We start from the raw sequence: 19189 nt of genomic DNA, 5'->3' as shown, positions 1-19189 counted from the left end.
TTGAAACAGGTTGTGGTTCTCAGTACAGGAGAAGGGGACTCTTAGTGGTGTATTGAAAGTATATGTACGAGAGTTTTAAGACTTTTCAACAGACGGAATTATTTTGTTCCGTGAATATTGTAGCACAGCTTTAACGGGAACTACAGTAAAAAGTATCAATTTCAATAATATCTTCAAAAGATGAAACTCTTTTCTTAATCAGTTTACCCTCTAGGATTGGGTTTTCCCTAATAATCAGCGAGGGAACCCAGCTCTACCACCTCAAGGGGAGTGTCCTGGAGCGCGAGAATTTGGGTCGGAGGTACAGCTGGGGAGGAGGACCAGTACGTCGCCCAGGCGGCCTCACCTGCTATGGAGGGATGGCAAGATTGGAAGGGATAGACAAGGAAGAGAGAAGGAAACGGCCGTGACCTTATGTTAGGTATCATCCCGGCATTTGCCTGGAGGAGAAGTAAGAAACCACGAAAAACCACTTCGAAAATGGCTGAGGAGGGAATCGAACCCCCTATACTCGGTTGACCTCCCAAGGCTGAGTGGACTCCGTTCCAACAATCGTACCACTTTTCAAATTTCGTGGCAGAGCCGGGAATCGAACCCGGGCCTGGGGGAGGGGGGTGGCAGGTAATCGCACTAACCAGTTCACCACAGAGGAGGACCAAACGATGAAACAATAAATTAAAACAAAGATACCAGCCTCTTGTAAGCACAGCTTTAGTTAAACCTCTACCAACACGAAGTGAATTCAATTAAAACTTGTGTAAAGCGTTTGTCTCGCCAAACATACCATTGGCTAAGCTAAACAATAACAACTTGGTTCAGTTTCTGGAGTGCCACTCCCACATTAATCAACGGTTAGGAAGGATTACGTTCCTGACCTTTATAAAGTGGCGTTAGATAAACTAAGGGAAAAGACTGATGGAAAATATATTTGGGTCTCGCTAGACGAAACAATGGAAGTGGAACAAAGATCTGTAACTAATTTCGCGTTTGCAATTTTACGAGAGGAAGAAGAGAGAGATAAATCATATCTACTAACCATGGGTGCGTTATCTAACAATAAGATGAATCGCTCAAGAGCTGTTGCATGCATTTTTCAATGATGAACTTAGGTTTTTGCGGCCATCAGGCATTCTTAACAATTACACTTAAGAAAATGGAAATTGCAACACCATGAAGGCATTAGTCTTTTGTGTTGATTTTCAAGATATGGAACGATACCATGTAGATATGTAAACGATCAAAGTTTCAGACCCATTGGATTGTTGCTACGTGATTGGTCGCGGAGGAATTAACTCCAGTATACGGACTCTGTTGTAGCGTAGTTCACTTGCAGTCTGTGCAGTGAAGTGTTCCCCGTCAAACATGCCTCGACGACAGAGAAGAGCACGCTATTAACACCTGTCGCCGTATGAGAGGGCTCGGATATTTGGGCTGTGTGGGGCTGGATTATCGCTAAGGACTGTCGCTGCACGTGTTGGCCGACAGGCATGTACGGTACAACGTGTATGGCAGCAGTGGTCAAATGAAGGTACCCTCATTCGTAGACCTGGCACAGGCCCAGCGCGACAGACAACTGTGAGAGAGATAGCCGCATCACTCGGATGGCTCGGATGCAACCCCATGCAATAGCAGCGCAAATTCGAGCAGCTGTGGCACCCCACGTTACACAACAAACAGTTGGTAATCGCCTGCGTCCAGCTGGCTTACGAGCCCGTGTCCCTGCAGAAGGTGTTCCATTGACCCCACAACAGCGACGTGTAAGGCTGGTCTGGTGTCGAGAAAGATCGACGTGGGTCGACGAATGGCATAGGGTCGTCTTTAGTGGTGAATCGCGCTTCTGTCTTGCCCGCAGTGATCGCCGGAATCGTGTGCGCCGACCTACCGGGGAGAGAGGCCGCCCAGACCTTATTGTCGAGAGGCACACAGGGCCAACGCCAAGCATTATGGTCTGGGGAGCTATTGGCTTTAATGTGGAATCACAATTAGTGTTTGTTGAGGGCACCATGGCTGCTCGACAGTACGCTGATAAGGTACTCAATCCAGTGGTTGTCCCTATGATGGCGAACATTCCTAATGGGAAGTTTCAGCAGGACAATGCCCGGGTTCACACTGCACGCATCTCCAGAGAAGCTCTCCACGACATCACAACCTAAGAATGGCCCGCCAGATCCCCGGACCTCAGTCCTATTGAGCATGTGTGGGATGTGATGGGTCATCACCTGGCCAACCGTCCTCAGGCACCCACAACTCTGGAACAACTGACCCGTGCAGTGCAGCAAGCATGGGCCACAATTCCTCAGGAAGCGATCCAGGGCCTTATTGACTCCATGCCTCGACGAATTCATCAATGTATTGCAGCTCGTGGTGGGAACATCCTGTATTAATTGTTGTCCACCTTGCAGTCAGAGGGACCTGAAAGTGTAATCATCGGTGTAGAACAAAACACTCGTCCTGCATGTTCAATTACAGCAATGTAGCACCACTCCTTCTGGGTGTCGCAATTTCCATTTTCTTCAGTGTATGTTCTTGGGCCTGCACTGATGCTGCACCTTACGTGTGCAAAGCCATGGGAAGTAGTTGGAATATTACATCCCAAGATTATACACTTCACGTGTGTATCACATAGACTTCATCCAGTTGCTAAAGCAGTCCAGGCTTCCTATCCTGAAGTAAACGTTTTGATCCCTACAGTGAAAAGAGTATTCCTGAAGGCTCCACATCACAAGAATATATTTTTGGAATTGATAATCTGCCACTCCCTCCTTCAGCAGTTCATGTAAGATGAAGCTACTGCTTATTATGCCCATTATTTTGAAGTAGTAAAAGAGTTAGTTGAAGGCTTCGGTTCTGAAGAAGCTTCCTCTATTAAAGAAGCACAAGAAGTCTTGAACAAAGAGCAACTTACGCTCATTCGTTCCAGTTTGACGTGCAAATCTTTAGCCATCAATACATTGCAAGAAGAAGGTCTGTTCCTTCACGTTACTACTTGAATGATATACTGACTGCCTTAGGAGAAACTAGCATGGCGAGGTTATTCCGTTTAGTATGCAAGATGTATGATGCAGGAGAAGTGCCATCCGATATTAAGGAGAATGTTGTTATACCTATTCCCAAGAGAGCAGGTGCTGACAACTGTGAAAACTACAGCATCATTAGTCTAGTATCCCTATCTTGCAAAATTATAACACATATTATTTACAGAATAATGGAAAAAGACCGGGCGAGTTGGTCATGTGGTTAGGGCCGCGCATACGGGAGATAGTGGGTTCGAATCCCTCTGTCGGAAGCCCTGAAGATGATTTTCAGTGGTTTCCCATTCTCACACCAGGCAAATGCCGAGGCTGTACCTTAATTAAGGCCACGGCCGCATCCTTTCCCACTCATAGGCCTTTTTATCCCATCGTCGCCATAAGACCTATCTGTGTCGGTGCGACGTAAAGCAAATAGCAAAATAATAATAATAATAATAATAATAATAATAATAATAATAATAATAATAATAATAATAATAATAATGGAAGAACAAGTTGAAGCTGAGTTAGGAGAACAGTTTTTTTTGCTACTTGCTTTACGTCGCACAGACACAGATAGGTCTTATGGCGACGATGGGACAGGAGAGGGCTAGGAATTGGAAGGAAGCGGCCGTGACCTTAATTAAGGTACATCCTGCCTGGTGTGAAAATGGGAAACCACGGAAAACCATTTTCAGGGCTGCCGACAGTGGGGTTCGAACCTACTATCTCCCGAATACTGGACACTGGCCGCACTTAAGCGACTCCAGCTATCGAGCTCGGTGGAGAACAGTTTGGACGCAGAAGAAATGTAGGAACATTGGAAGCAATCCTGATCTTAGAGGATCGAATTAAGAAGGACAAGCCCATGTAGATTTTGAAAAGGCATTCGATAATGCTGATTGGACCAAGCTGTTTGAGATTCACATACTGAAAGAGAAGGAGAAGGATTATCTAAAATACGCATAAAAATCAGTCTGCAGTCATAAGATTGGAGGGCTTTGAAAGAAAGAAGCAGCAATCCAGAAAGCAGTGAGGCAAGGCTGCAGTTTGCTCTTTTCCTTTTCAGTGCTGATATAGAACGGGCGGTGAAGAAAGTCAAAGATGAATTTGGGAAGGGAATCGTAATCCAAGGAGAGGAAATCAAACAACTCTGAGATTTTCCTATTATATTGTTATTTTATCTGAGTCTAAAGAAGATCTGGAGAAATTGCTAAATGGTTAAATTTCTAAATTGCTAAGTCCAAAACAAAAGTAATGGAGAGCAGTCGAGCGAAGTCTTGTGATTCAGGAAATATTAGATTAGGAAGTCAAGTCTTAAAGGAAGTGGATGCATCTTGTTAGTTGGGTTGTAGAATAACCTATGATGGCAGAAGTAAGGAGGATATGAAATGAAGATTAACACAAGCAAGGAAGGAAGGCCTTTCTTAAGAAATGTATTCGTTCGCCTCTGTGGTGTAGTGGTTGGTGTGATTAGCTGCCACCCACCCCCCGGAGGTCCGAGTTCGATTGCCGGCTCTGCCACGAAATTTGAAAAGTGGTAGTAGGACTGGAACGGGCAGGCCAAATGAGCAAAGGTGGGTTCGATTCCCACCTCAGCCATCCTGGAAGTAGTTTTCTGTGGTTTCCCACTTCTCCTCCAGGTGAATGCCGGGATGGTACCTAACTTAAGGCTGCGGCCGCTTCCTTCCCTCTTCCTTGTCTATCCCTTCCAATCTTTCCACCCCCCCCCCAAGGCCCCTGTTCAGCATACAGTTGAGGCCACCTGGGCGAGGTACTGGTCATCCTCCCCAGTTGTATCCCCGAACCAATGTCTCACGCTCCAGGACACTGCCCTTGAGGCGGCAGAGATGGGATCCCCCGCTGAATCCGAGGGAAAACCAACCCTGGAGGGTAGCCAGATTAAGAAAGAAAGAAAGAAAGAAAGAAAGAAATGTATTCACTTCGAACTTTAATATAGGAATTAGAAAGATGTTTTTGAAGACTTCCGTCTGGAGCGTGGCATTACATGGAAGTGAAACATGGACGATAACTATCTCGGAAAGAAATAGAATATAAGTTTTTGAAATGTGGTGTTACAGAAGAATGTTGAAGGTGAGGTGGGTAGATCGAATCACGAATGAAGAGATGCTAGATCGAAATGGTGAGAGGAGATATATTTGGCGAAATTCGACGAGAAGAAGTGAAAGGACACATCTTAAGACACCCAAGACTTGGGTTGTGGGTGAAGTGCATGCAGTATAAACGGCAGGGGTAGACCAAGGTAAGAATATAAAAAAACAGATTAGAGGAGATGTGGTAAAAATGAAATGGCGTATAGCTTTTAGTGCTGGGAGTGTCTAGGTGCAGGTCTTTTCATTTGACTCCCACAGGCGACCTGCGCGTCGTGATGAGGATGAAATGATGATGAAGACGACACATAAACCAAGCCCCCATGCCAGCGAAATTAACCAATGATGGTTAAAATTCCCGGCCCTGCCGCGAATCGAACCCAGGACCCCTGTGACCAAAGGCCAGCGTGCTAACCATTTAGCCATGGAGCCGCACGTAGGATGGGGTAGTTACGTAGGAAATGAAAAAGTTAGCACAGAACAGGAAGCTGTCTATGGTCTGATGAATGAAACACGTGTGTGTATGACGGTCAAACAGGCAAATGTGTTCATATTTTATATTTGTTTATATTTGTACTGGGTGGGACAGTAGCAGGTCTGAGTTACCTCCTGCTAATATCCTACAGTAAAAAGCCTATTCAGACGTACCACTATTCCTCAACGCCGCAGCTGCAGGCTGAAGTGTAATGGAAGTATTTACAAGAAGAAATGCATAACATGAGGCGATGATGTATCGCGAGGTTGTGTTTACAGTAGGGTAATGTAAAGCGATCAGCAGAATATCTCACGAAGTACAATGGGTTCTTATACTTCATGCGCGAACAGACTCGACACGTCAAGGTCAAGGCTGAAATTGAGGGGAAAAAAAGGACTTTTTAAGTCAGCGTTCCCTAGCCTGCGCAGCGGGGATCGACTCCTGGAAAATGTGACCAGAATTCTTGGTAAGGTGCGTGCAGTGCTTGCTGATGATATAAGTGTTGGCAACTTCACGGAATTACAAACTACACGCTGGAAAAAATAATTGCATGGATTGATGACAGACATGACGGGAATTGTTACGAAGTAATTTGTCTTCAAACCAAGCCATGAAGGGCCTTGGCCTACCAAGCGACCGCTGCTCAGCCCGAAGGCCTGCAGATTACGAGGTGTCGTGTGGTCAGCACGACGAATCCTCTCGGCCGTTATTCTTGGCTTTCTAGACCGGGACCGCTATCTCCCCGTCAGATAGCTACTCAGTTCTAATCACGTAGCCGAGTGGACCTCAAATCAGCCTTCAGGTCCAGGTAAAAATCACTGACCTGGCCGGGAATCGAACCCGGGGCCTCCGGGTAAGAGGCAGGCACGCTACCCTTACACAACGGGGCCGGCAGTTTGACTTTAAAATGCTCAATAATTTGAAACTTTCCCTCAGAAAAATGTGAAAAACGATACTTTGTTTGGGCCATCAGTCCATAGTCCGGTTTGATACAGCGTTTCATACCACCCTACCTTTCTTTCTTAATCTGGTTCCCCTGCAGTGTTGGTTCTTCCCTCGGACTGAGCGAGGGATCCCACCTCTACCGCCTCAAGGGCAGTGTCCTGGAGCGTAAGACATTGGGTCGGGGGATAAAACTGGGGAGGATGACCAGTACCTCGCCTAGGCGGCCTCACCTGCTATGCTGAACAGGGGCCTTGGTGGGAGATGGGATGATTGGAAGGGATAGACAAGGAACAGGGAAGCGGCGGTGGCCTTAAGTTAGGTACCACCCCGGCATTCGCCTGCAGGAAAAGTGGGAAAGCACGGAAAACCCCTTCCAGGAGGGCTGAGGTGGGAATCGAACCCACCTCTACTAATTTGACCTCCCGAGGTTGAGTGGACCCCGTTTCAGTCCTCGTACCATTTTTCTTTTTCAAATTTCGTGGCAGAGCCGGGAATCGAAGCCGGACCTCTGGGGGTGGCAGCTAATCACACTAATCACTACACCACAGAGGCGGACCAGCTCCAATCTGCTGGTCATATTCATACCTTGGTCTAACCCTACCGTTCCTACCGCCTACACTTTCTTCAAGAAATATCCGAAAAAGTCCTTAATTCCCTATAATTCTATCTCACAGATAAAGTGGCCGTTGGATTGGTTACTAAGTTATCAGCTTGCATTCGGGAGATAGTAGGTTCGAACCTTATTGTTGGCAGCCCTGAAGATTGTTTTCCGTGGTTTCCCATTTTCACACCAGGAAAATGCTGGGTCTGTAAATTAAGGCCATGGTCGTTTCCGTGCCACTCCTAGCCCTCTCCTATCCTATCGTCGCCATAAGACCGTAAAGCAGAATTGTGTCATTCTGTCTCTTCATCTCGTTAAATTTCGCCACTCCACTTTCAGTTCGATTCACTATCTCTTCATTCGTGATTCAATCTAAGCATCACACCTTCGGGATTCTTCTGTAACACCACATTTCCAAAGCTTCTATTCTCTATTTTCTGAGCTAGTTACCGTCCATGTTTTACTCCCATACAGTGCCACGCTCCACACGAAAGTCTTCAAAAGCTTCTTTCTAACTAGTCTGCATTTCATGTCCTGCTTACTTCTGCCATCGTTAGTTATTTTACTATCCATCTCAAGAACATGTACTTCGGTGCATGATGAAAAGGAACAGTCCGCCTCTGTGATGTAGTGGTTAGTGTGATTAGCTGCCACCCCACGGAGGCCCGGGTTCGATTCCCGGTTCTGTCACGAAATTTGAAAAGTGGTACGAGCACTGGAACGGGGTCACGGGAGGTCAACTGAGTAGAGGAAGGCTCGATTCCCACCTCAGCCATCCTCGAATTGGTTTTCCGTGGTTTCCCCCTTCTCCTCCATGCAAATGCCAGGATGATACGGAACTTAAATCCACAGCCTCTTCCTTGTTTATCACTTCACCGAGCTCGATAGCTGCAGTCGCTTAAGTGCGGCCAGTATCCAGTATTCGGGAGATAGTGGGTTCGAACCCCACTATCGCCAGCCCTGAAGATGGTTTTCCATTTTCACACCAGGCAAATGCTTGGGCTGTACCTTAATTAAGACCACGGCCGCTTCCTTCCCACTCCTAGCCCTTCCTATCCCATCGTTGCCATAACACGTATCTGTGTCGGTGCGATATAGAGCAACTTGTAAAACAAAAAAGTCTATCCCTTCCAATCTTCCCATCCCTCCGCAAGGCCGCTGTTCAGCATAGCAGGAGAGACCACATGGACGAGGTACTAATCCTGCACACCAGTTGTATGCCCCTGACCCCAAGTCTAGCTCTCCAGGACACTGGCCTTGAGGCGGTAGAGATGGGATCCTTCGATGAGACCGTAGGAAAAACGAACCCTGGACGGTGAACAGATTAAGAAAGAAAGAAATATCATGGCCACTTCTCAATGCACACCAAGCCGGGCTGAGTGGCTCAGACGGTTGAGGCGCTGGCCTTCTGACCCCAACTTGGCAGGTTCGATCCTGGCTCACCGGGCGAATTGGCCGTCCGGTTAGGAGCCCGCAGCTGTGAGCTCGCATCCGGGAGATAGTGGGTCCGAACCCCACTGCCGGCAGCTCTGATGATGGTTTTGCGATGTAAAGCAAAATAGCGATCCTGGCTCAGTCCAGTGGTATTTGAAGGTGCTCAAATACGTGAGCCTAGTGGCGGTAGATTTAATGGCACCTCGGCGTTTCCGGAAACCATTAATTAAAGTATTTAGTGGGACGTAAATCCTTATAACATTAATTTGGGCAGACCGAAGCTTACCCATAATTTAAACGTGAAGCAAGCTTTAATTTCCTCTTCTGCTCAGTCCCGAAAGCTCCAAGGTTTCGTGTGTTCTGGACCTTCCTGTACCTGTATTCTCGGATAAGCCAGAAATTCCTCATCAACTCCTTGCTGGTGGGGGGATCTTCAAATATTCGGCAGTAAGATTCCATAAACATGACAAGAGTTCGCAGCTCCACACGAGAGCCGAGGTTAGGTGTCCCATTAAGTCTCGCATTGAGCAGATATTATACTGCCGCTCCCTTCGCAGTGCGTGCGACCTTCATTTGTGTGAGAGAGAGAGAGGTTAGATAATTACTTAACGCTGAATAAGCTCTGCGCAAACTACTTCGCCTGTATAACACTGGATTACTTACGGAGCCGATTACTGTGTTTGAACCGACGGGTTTCACTAGTAAGGGGTGGTTTCTACAAGAACTTTTGATACACAATATGGTTCAGTTACATTGTAACCAAATAATAAGTATAATAAAGCAGATATTCTAGACAGGGTTACATTAACCGGGCGAGTTGGCCGTGCCGTGAGGGGCGTGTAGCTGTGAGCTCGCATCCGGGAGATAGTGGGTTTGAACCCCACTGTCGGCAGCCCTGAAGATGGTTTTCCGTGGTTTCCTATTTTCACACCAGGCAAATGCCGGGGCTGTACCTTAATTAAGGTCACGGCCGCTTCCTTCCACTTCCTAGGCCTTTCCTATCCCATCGTCACCATAAGACCTATCTGTGTCGGTGCGACGTAAAGCAAATAGCAAAAAAAAAAAAAAAAAAAAAAAAAAAGAACGTTACATTCACATAATATTAGGAAGTTCCAGGGTTTTAAAAAATGACGGAAAGCGTGCAACTGTTTGGACGGATGGAAGAAGTGAAGAGGAAGAGGATGAAAGGTTGGACAAATATTGGACAGACCGAAAATCAAGAAAGGAGACCTTCAGGCAAGCAACTCAATGTTAATAATAATAATAATAATAATAATAATAATAATAATAATAATAATAATAATAATAATTGTATGGCCTCAGCTACCGTTTGCAGACATTTCGATTTGACGCCATCTGCCTGTCTGCTCGTCAATTTCGACGTTCCGTTTTACTCTAGGTCCGCTAGATGGCAGACAGAGTAAACCGGATCTCTCTTGGGCGTCTATGGCTGAGATTTAATTAATTTTGTCGGGTAAACACCAAATATTTTACATGCCGACATCGTACGACATGGAGTGTCGAATGGACTTTTTTCCGCCCTTCAAAAATCCGACTACCTCTGCCGGGTTTGAACCCGCTGTCTTGGGATTCGGAGGCCGACACTCTACCACGGATCCACAGAGGCAGCTAACTCAATGTTGAAAACATCCTAGGGATATGATCTACGAATTTTAGCTAAACACAATATAATAAAATATGAAAATATATTGTTTATTTATTCCTAACAATTATAATCTTCTTCTTGTTCTTCTTGTTCTTCTTCTTCATCTGCTTACCCTCCAGGGTCGGATTTTACCTCGGACTCAGCGAGGGATTCCACCTCTACCGCCTCAAGGGCTGTGTCCTGCCGCTTCAGACTCTGGGTCGGGGGATACAACTGGGGAGGATGGCCAGTAGCTCGCCCAGGCGGCCTCACCTGCTATGTTGAACAGGGGCCTTGGTGGGGGATGGGAAGATTGGAAGGGATAGACAAGGAAGAGGGAAGGAAGCGGCCGTGGCCTCAGATACTATTCCGATATTTGCCTGGAGGAGAAGTGGGAAACCACGGAAAACCACTTCGAGGATGGCTGAGGCGGGATTAGAATCCCCTCTATTCAGTTGACCTCCCGATGCTGAGTAGACTCCGTTCCAGCCCTCGTAGCACTTTTCAAATTTCGCGGTAGAGCTGGGAATCGAACCCGGGTCTTCGGGGGTGGTAGCTAATCACACTAACCACTACACCACAGCATAGCAGGTGAGGCCGTCTGGGCGAGGTACTGGACATTCCCCCCCAGTTGTACCCCCGACCCAATGTCTCACGCTCCAGGACACTGCCCTTGAGGCGGTAGAGGTAGGATCCCTCGCTGAGTCCGAGGGAAAAACCAACACTGGAGGGTAAACAGATTAGGAAGAAGAAGAAGAAGAAGATGATTCGGCCTTGGATATCCGTAATATGAATATTGTCCTCACAGTGAAACCCTGAACAACGCCAGACAGCATCGAGCACGATCGCTAATTGCAGAAGCCCTGAGGAAGAAGAAATATTCCATGAAAGAAGAGGACCAGGGTATCTCCGAAAATGGCACTACCCGGAGCACTTCAGAGACAACAGCTTGTAATGGATAATTGAACCTACAGTAAGAATCGAGACCCACACAGCTGAAATCCACAACGATAACAGTAGCATTTGCAACTCTACAATTCCTTACTACAAAGAAACGTATCAGTTGTCAGACATCTGTCAGATAGCCTCATGGTAGGGTCTAGAGTAGAGGTTCTCAAACTATTATGAGATTGTACCCCTCACTCATGGCTATAACTTCAATGCGGCAGCCCTGAAAATGGTTTTCGGTGGTTTCCCATTTTCACACCAGGTAAATGCTGGGGCTGTACCGAAATTAAGGCCACGGCCGCTTCCTTCCCATTCGCAGGCCTTTCCTGTCCCATCGTCGCTATAAGACCCATCTGTGGCAGTGCAAAATAAAGCAAAATAGCAAAAAATACCTTCAAAGTACCCCCACAAAAAATCCCTAAATGATAGGTTTAAAACAGATGGCTAATTATTAAGGCAATGTTAATTGATTATAAAAGCATTCTTTTAATTAGTTATCGTAAATGTGATGAGATTGTGAAATTAAATGTATTTATAACACATCACAACAAAAGTAAGACAGGATAACCTGTGTGTATGAAAGTTTCACAAAACAGTAGATTTTAGCCTCAATTTTTTTTTTTTTTTTTTTTGGAAGGCTGCTCGTGTACCCCACTAAATTTCTCAGGCGTACCCCTAGGGGTATGCGCACCACAGTTTGAGAACACTGGTCTAGAGCTTGACCAGCCAATGAGAGAGCCCCGCTCCTTGAGCTAACAGCATGCGCGTGGGAGGACCCGAGAGCAGATGACTTCTAATAGTTAGTGCTGTACGCACTAGATGGCGACATGTGGAGTGAAGGCGCAAGCAAAGCCACAGCAGTGTACCTGGCTGAGTATATTATTTTTCCTTTTCTTTCTTTATTTTTTAATGCGTTTACCCACCAGGGTTTTAGGTCGGGGGGATACAACTGGGAACAGGACCACTACCTCGCTCAGGCGGCCTCACCTCCTATACTGTACATGGACCTTGTGGGGGATGGGAAGATCGGAATGGATAGACAAGGAAGAGGGAAGGAAGCTGCTGTGGCACGATGTTAGGAACCATCCCTTCATTTGCCCGGAGGAAAAGTGGGAAACCACGGAAAACCTCTTTGAGGATGACTGAGGTGGGAATCGAACCCCCTCCACTCAGTTGACCTCCCGAGGCTGAGTGGAAGTAGCACCAGCCCTCGTACTACTTTACGAATTTCATGGCAGAGCCGGGAATCGAACCCGAGCCTTCGGGGGTGGCTGCTAATCACACTAACCACTACACCACAGAAGCGGCTATATTACTTTTACGTAATACAGGGAGACAGTTCGTTCGTCGTTCATTGTGAGAGCCTTCGGGATCAGCTCTGCTGAACTAAAAGCTCCTCATTTTGAGACATCTCATCGAAATAAGATCAATTTAGCCTCAGGTCCGAAACATAGTTATATTTTAAGTTTTGTAGGAATTATTCCGGTCCGCGTCTGTGGCGTAGTGGTTAGCGTGAAAACTTGCTTTACAACTAACTTATTTCAAAATCAAATTGTCAAAGAAATCTGATCATTCAGTCATTATTGATCTGCATTTAGGGCAGTCGCCCAGGTGGCAGATTCCCTATCTCTTGTTTTCCTAGCCTTTTCATAAATGATTGAAAAGAAATTGGAAATTTATTGAACATCTCCCTTGGCAAGTTGTTCCTATCTCTAACTCCCCTTCCTATAAACGAATATTAGCCCCAGTTTGTCCTCTTGAATTCCAACTTTATCTTCATATTGTGATCTTTCCTACTTTTAAAGACACCACTCAAACTCTTTCGTCTACTGATGTCATTCCACTGACAGCTCGGAGCATACCACTTAGTCGAGCAGCTCTTCTTCTTTCTCCCAAATCTCACCAGCCCAAATTTTGCAACATCTTTGTAACGCTACTCTTATGTCGGAAATCATTCAGAACAAATCGAGCTGCTTTTCTTTGGACTTTTTTCAGTTCTCGAATCTAGTAATCCTAGTGAGAGTTCCATACACTGTAACCATACTGCAGCTGGGGTCTTACCAGAGACTTATATGCTCTCTACTTTACTTCCTTACTGCAACCCCTAAACACCCTCATAACTGTCGTGTGTCTGCGCGCTCCTCGCTCTGCGCCGCCTGCTCCGCGCACGCAACAGCCTGCATTGTTCTCGACTCTACGAGACGTCTGTACTGCGCTTGCCTGTTACATCAGCCAGCGCTGCCTTCCAGCCACAGGAGAGGACTTGCCAGTGCCCACCCGGACCGGGATCTCCAAGAGGCTTTTAACATTCAAGAGCTCTGGTTGGGGACACGACGACTGCTCTCCTCTGCTTCAACGCAACGCATATTTTTTCTTCGGCCGGGTGACTGCTCAACTTTACTTATCACCCTGCCGAGACAACAAAGCATATAGGCTGGCACCACGTAGGAGGTCGGCCTTCCCACAATGCTCTACACCTGCCTTGCCCGCAACGTTCCTCTCGTCTTCTCAGACCAAGATGTCCTCGCTGCTCTTCGTCCGGCGGGTGCCTATGGTGCCTGCCGGGTAGTCGACGACGAAGCTCAACCACTATCCGATGTACTTCTCTATTTATCCACTCCAGCCGACGTCTCTACCATCATCAAGAATGGCGCACGCATCCACAACCATCTCTATACAGTTGAACCTACTCCAGAGGATCTTTTGGCTGAGCTACCGGACACCGACGACCCTCCGCCTGGAACCATCGATCCGCCCGCTACGACCACACCACCTCCCTACTGCTCACCCCCGCCCCCTTTGTCCTTCCCTCCTGTTACCTCTGCCACTACTCTAACCACTGCTACCTCCACCATTACCACCTCAGTTCACACCTCCTCTTCCCTTCCTATCACTACTACTGTTACCACTCATCCTTCCCCTCTCATGACATTTCCTTTCCCCTTACCTCCCTCCACTGACCCCACACACCCCCAGCGCTCATCACTTCCGTCATCTGAAGAGGGATATTCCCATCAAGATACTCCTGGCAACTTGGCACAGCCACCATTGGTCCCACCGCCTTCCACCAGCACTACCACCTTTAGCTGTGTCGTCTGCGGTGTGGAGCCCAGTCTTCCATCAGCATCTATCATCCAAACACTCCGCCAGACAGGGATACCAGTGCGCCGAGCCTTTCGGATCTATAACTCCGCTGGACCCACCTATCTCGTCCGCCTTCATCTGCCGACTGCTGAAGACGTTGAACGCCTCATCGCCACCGGGATCCACCTCAACGGCCGTCATCATCGCATAGAACCATCTCGCTCACCTCCACCACCTTCATCTCATCCCTCCACACCTCGAAGTAGTCCCCGGCCGGCCCCACCTCCCCAACCACCTCCTCCATCATTTCATCCTTATCTCTTCCCGCCCCCACCTCCTTACTTTCCCCCACCTCCCTCTTTTGATATCCTTCGCCTTCTTCTAACTTCGCTTGTTAGCTTCTCCTCCTTTTATAACACCCTTGCCCTTCATTTCTTTTCCTCTCACCTTGTATAACCCCTCTCCTCTTTGTTCACAGCTCATTTTGACATAATCACAACTGTATTCTCACTTCAATAAAGAATAAATACTTAGGAATAGACGCAATTCCCCTCCCATCTCCTAACTTTCCACATCCTTTACCCACCTCCTTCTTCCATCACATCTCCCCAACCCGCCCGCATCTCTTGGCCAGAGAGAGGGCGACACCCTCTAGGTGGCCCGCCCCACCCCTTCAGGGTGGGGAATGAAAGCATTTAAGCAGCAGCAGTGCCCAGCACCAGATTACGCCGAATGTGGAACACGGAGGCTATCCCTCTTAAAAAGGTGTCTCGAATAGGTGGACTGATTCTGAGTGTTTGAGGTTTCACCTCGGGTTACTGCCTCCACTCCCGTTTCCCGCAGCCACGTCGAGCCCGACGACATGTATTCCCTCAGTCCCACCTAGGCTCAAACACATCAATTAGTATTCTACTAATTATGCATTTCAATGTCAGTTCCTGACAAGTTACAGAAACAACTAATGTTCTATTAGTGCAAGCTTTCGCTACTGATTACACTTGTGACGGTATAGAGCAGATAGTTTTCAACTATCAAGAACTCTAGCTTTTCAATGGACTTTCGCATCAAGATAGATTCATGTATATACGTATATAAAGTGTACATTCTTTTTGAACTTCAGTCTACAAGCAACATTAACTGTTTATAATTTTCATACTGCTTCGAGGAAAGTTTTATTTGAATTTATGTATATATGTTGTTAAGACTATCTGAAGCAATAAAATATAATTGTGTTCCTGTATACCTGTTCTTGTATACAACAATAACCATTGTTAGTGATAGCAATGACTGCTCTGAAGAAATTAAAGTAAGAACTGGGCAAGTCAGAAGTACATGTAATAAACACGTCATGTATGATGCAGCAGAGATCTTGGTTTGCTTTTAAGAATCAGATTGGTGTGATGCTATCTTTTTAGTACCATTGTAGAGACCATGGAAGCGTGGACACTAAAGCAACATATAGTCAACCGATTGGAGGCATTTGAGATGTAGATTTACCGAAGGGTACTGCGAATACGTTGGATGGACAGACTTACGAACCTTGAAATAATGCATGAGATTGGTAATTGTAAAGAGAGGGTTAACACAGTTAAAAGAAAACGTAAGCTACAGTACTTAGACCATATAATGAGGTGAGACTGATGGATAAAGGAACCGTAATAGACGAACTTCTTGGTTGGATGACTTTAAATACAGCGTGCCCACGAAGCCTGTATACCACTATGAAAATCCACAGCCTGTTTCCAGTCATTTGAGCAGGTCAGTATAGATGTATGAAGCCCCATCTAGTGGCGAGGATAGGAATTGTGCCGGCTTCCGAAGCCTGTCGCACTCCTCTGGGGCAATGATTAATGCCTGACAGACGAAATGAAATGTTAATGGAGAGTGTTGCTGGAATGAAATGAAATATGACAGGGAAACCGGAGTACCCGGAGAGAAACCTGTCCCGCTTCCGCTTTGTCCAGCACAAATCTCACATGGAGTGACCGAAATTTTGACCACGGAACCCAACGGTGATAGGCCATCGCGCTGCCGCCTGAGCCACGGAGGCTTTTCTGTATAGGCCTACCCCTATATTATAAATGATATAAAAGTACATATACTCTTTATTTATTTCTACTTACATCTTAGGAATGCCAACGGCCGTAGCCGTGTTGAAACACCAGATCCCGTGAGATCCGAAGTTAAGCAACATTGGGCGTGGTCGGGAGTTGGATGGGTTGCCACGCGCTGTTGGTGGGGGTAAGGGAATGGAGGAGCGGAAAGGAACTGGCCACCCTACCGCACGTAAACTCCGGCTCAGGAACACCTCTGCGGAGGTTCGGACCTGCCTTCGGGCAGAATAACCCTTACCTACATCTTAGGAATCTAAAACATCATATGTGTTTCTCTATGGTCTCTGCACAGCTGAATACGCCGCCATGTTCTTTTGCTCATATTAAGCACCTTCCATGCGATCACTGTCTGGAAAGCTTGGCGCACCGCATTTTTTAGATCATCAATTCCAATATACCGCTGCTTCTGGACCTTTCCCTTGATGTAACTCCAGAGTGCGCTATCGGGTGTTGTTAGATCAGGGCTCCTTGGTGACCATGGAAGAGGAGCTGGATCATTGTCCGATCCTCGACCGGTCCAGCGATTCCCAAAGACTACGTTCAGATGCTGTCGAACGGCCCCTGCGAAGTGAGCCGACGCCCCATCATATTGAAACCAAACAACGTCTAAGATTCCCTCATTTATCAGCTGCGGGATGAGCCAGTCATTAATCATCTGGAGGTAAGTGTCCTGATAAACAGAACGATCAAAGAAATATAGGGCTAAACAAATGCGTTTGTGTCATTCCGGCCCATGAGGTAGGTTGCGCTCGATTTCTTGAAAAATGTGGATTATCCTTTCCCCAAGAAGTAAACATTGCGACTACGGCAGCTGCGATAAATCTACATTCGTCAGTGAACATGACTTCTGCCTTCTGAGCCCCTGTCTGGAATTGTTGCAGCATCAACAAGTCTCTCCAAATCATCATTGACACTCAATAGACGCCAGCCGGCCCCCTGCTGCAGGGGTAGCGTGTCTGCCTCTTACGCGGAGGCCCCGGGTTCGATTTCCGGCCAGGTCAGGGATTTTTACCTGGACCTAAGGGATAGTTCGATGTCCACTCAGCCTACGTGATTAGAATTGAGTAGCTATCTGACGGTGAGATAGCGGCCCCGGTCCAGAAAACCAAGAATAACGGCCGAGAGGATTCGTTATGTTGACTACACAACACCTCGTAATCTGCAGGCCTTCGGGCTGAGCAGCGGTTGCTTGGTACGCCAAGGCCCTTTAAGGGCTGTAGTGCCATGGGGTTTGGTTTGGTTTCAATAACGCCAACACCTCATTTTCAGATCGTCCGGCTCCATGGCTAAATGGTCAGCGTGCTGCCCTTTGGTCCAGAGGGTCCCTGGTTCGATTCCCGGCTGGGTCGGATATTTTAACCTTCATTGTTTAATTCCCATGGCTCGGGGTTGGGTATTTGTGCTCTACTCAACATCCCTGCAACTCACACACCACACATAACACTATCCTCCACCACAATAATACGCAGTTACCTACACATGGCAGATGCCGCCCACCCTCATCGGAGGGTTTGCCTTACAAGGGGTGCACCCGGCTACAAATAGCCACACGAAATTATTATTATTATTATTATTATTATTATTATTATTATTATTATTATTATTATTATTATTATTGTTACGAAGTTCTCCGTGGATTGCAGAGGTGAAAGAAGGTGCGGGCTAGAATGGGTCTAACTACAAGTCCGAAAGATGAATTAAAATTTCAATAAAGGTTATATTTTCAATAGACAACAAGATTTAACAAATTTTCACTACGTGAAATAACAATGAAAAATCAGGCACAATTATAACTTTACAAACGAAAGCACAAGTTAAGCGGTCTTTACAAGTTCTGGCTTCGAGCCTCAGTTACACAATCCTTGAGCTACTAGCCCAACATTACCAAGGTACACTCATTTATTCAAAGGGCAGAAAACCCCTTCATTCAAGGAGCACTTGCTCCCAACTTTTAACCTCAAGCCTCCCAGAGACACTTTTCAAACACAAGAAAGAGCTGACCCGCTCTCAATTTTTCAAGCCTATTAAAGGCAATACCAGACTTTACAAAAACTTGCCATCGAGGCACAACTTACAAGAATTAAACAGGGGTATCTCGTACCCAGCCTACAGGGCATTAAAAGAAAAATAATAGGTTAATTAAATGGCCCAAAATACCAAGATGAATGGAGGCGTTGCTTGCACTCCTACATGAAACTTTATAAAACCCAAGGGGCACTGGGCCGATGATACAGGGGCTATTCCCAAACTAGGGAGGTGACTCGTATAAGAAATTTTAATACATTAAGAGCAGAAAATCGGTTATGAAAACGTAGTCAGCTCAACTAAAAATGAAGGGGAGCTCGAAAGGGTAAAGCACTCTCTATCCCCGATTTACAGTTAAATATTGAGAAACTTTTACATAAGCCGGCACTAAGTTATATTTTTCGAAAGGTAGGTTACATTGAAAAAGTTTCGGACCTTCCCCGGGGGCTAAACTGCTGAGCTAGCAAGAAATAAAGATGTTAAAAGACCATTACCTTGTAGAAGAGCTGCTGGCGGATGAAAGAGGCGTTTCCCGCCTCCTGCTATACTTCCATACACTAAGCTAGATGTTGTACGAGTGGCGGAGAGCCAGGGAAATCAGCACTTTTTATACTCTCGGGGAATATTCGAGACCTTTCATGAATGATTAAGACACACCCACAGTCGTTTATTGGGTAGCTTACAGTTACACATCAACATTGGGGAAGAAAGACGCCATTGGCTGATAATTAATTACAGAAATTTACGATTGGCTAACTTCAAAACTGGCGGAAAGAAAGATTAATATTGCCAACCC

The sequence above is a fragment of the Anabrus simplex genome, chromosome 14 (assembly GCF_040414725.1).
Source record: "Anabrus simplex isolate iqAnaSimp1 chromosome 14, ASM4041472v1, whole genome shotgun sequence".
In the NCBI taxonomy this organism is placed as follows: Eukaryota; Metazoa; Arthropoda; class Insecta; order Orthoptera; family Tettigoniidae; genus Anabrus; species Anabrus simplex.
This window is presented reverse-complemented; position numbering follows the sequence as displayed.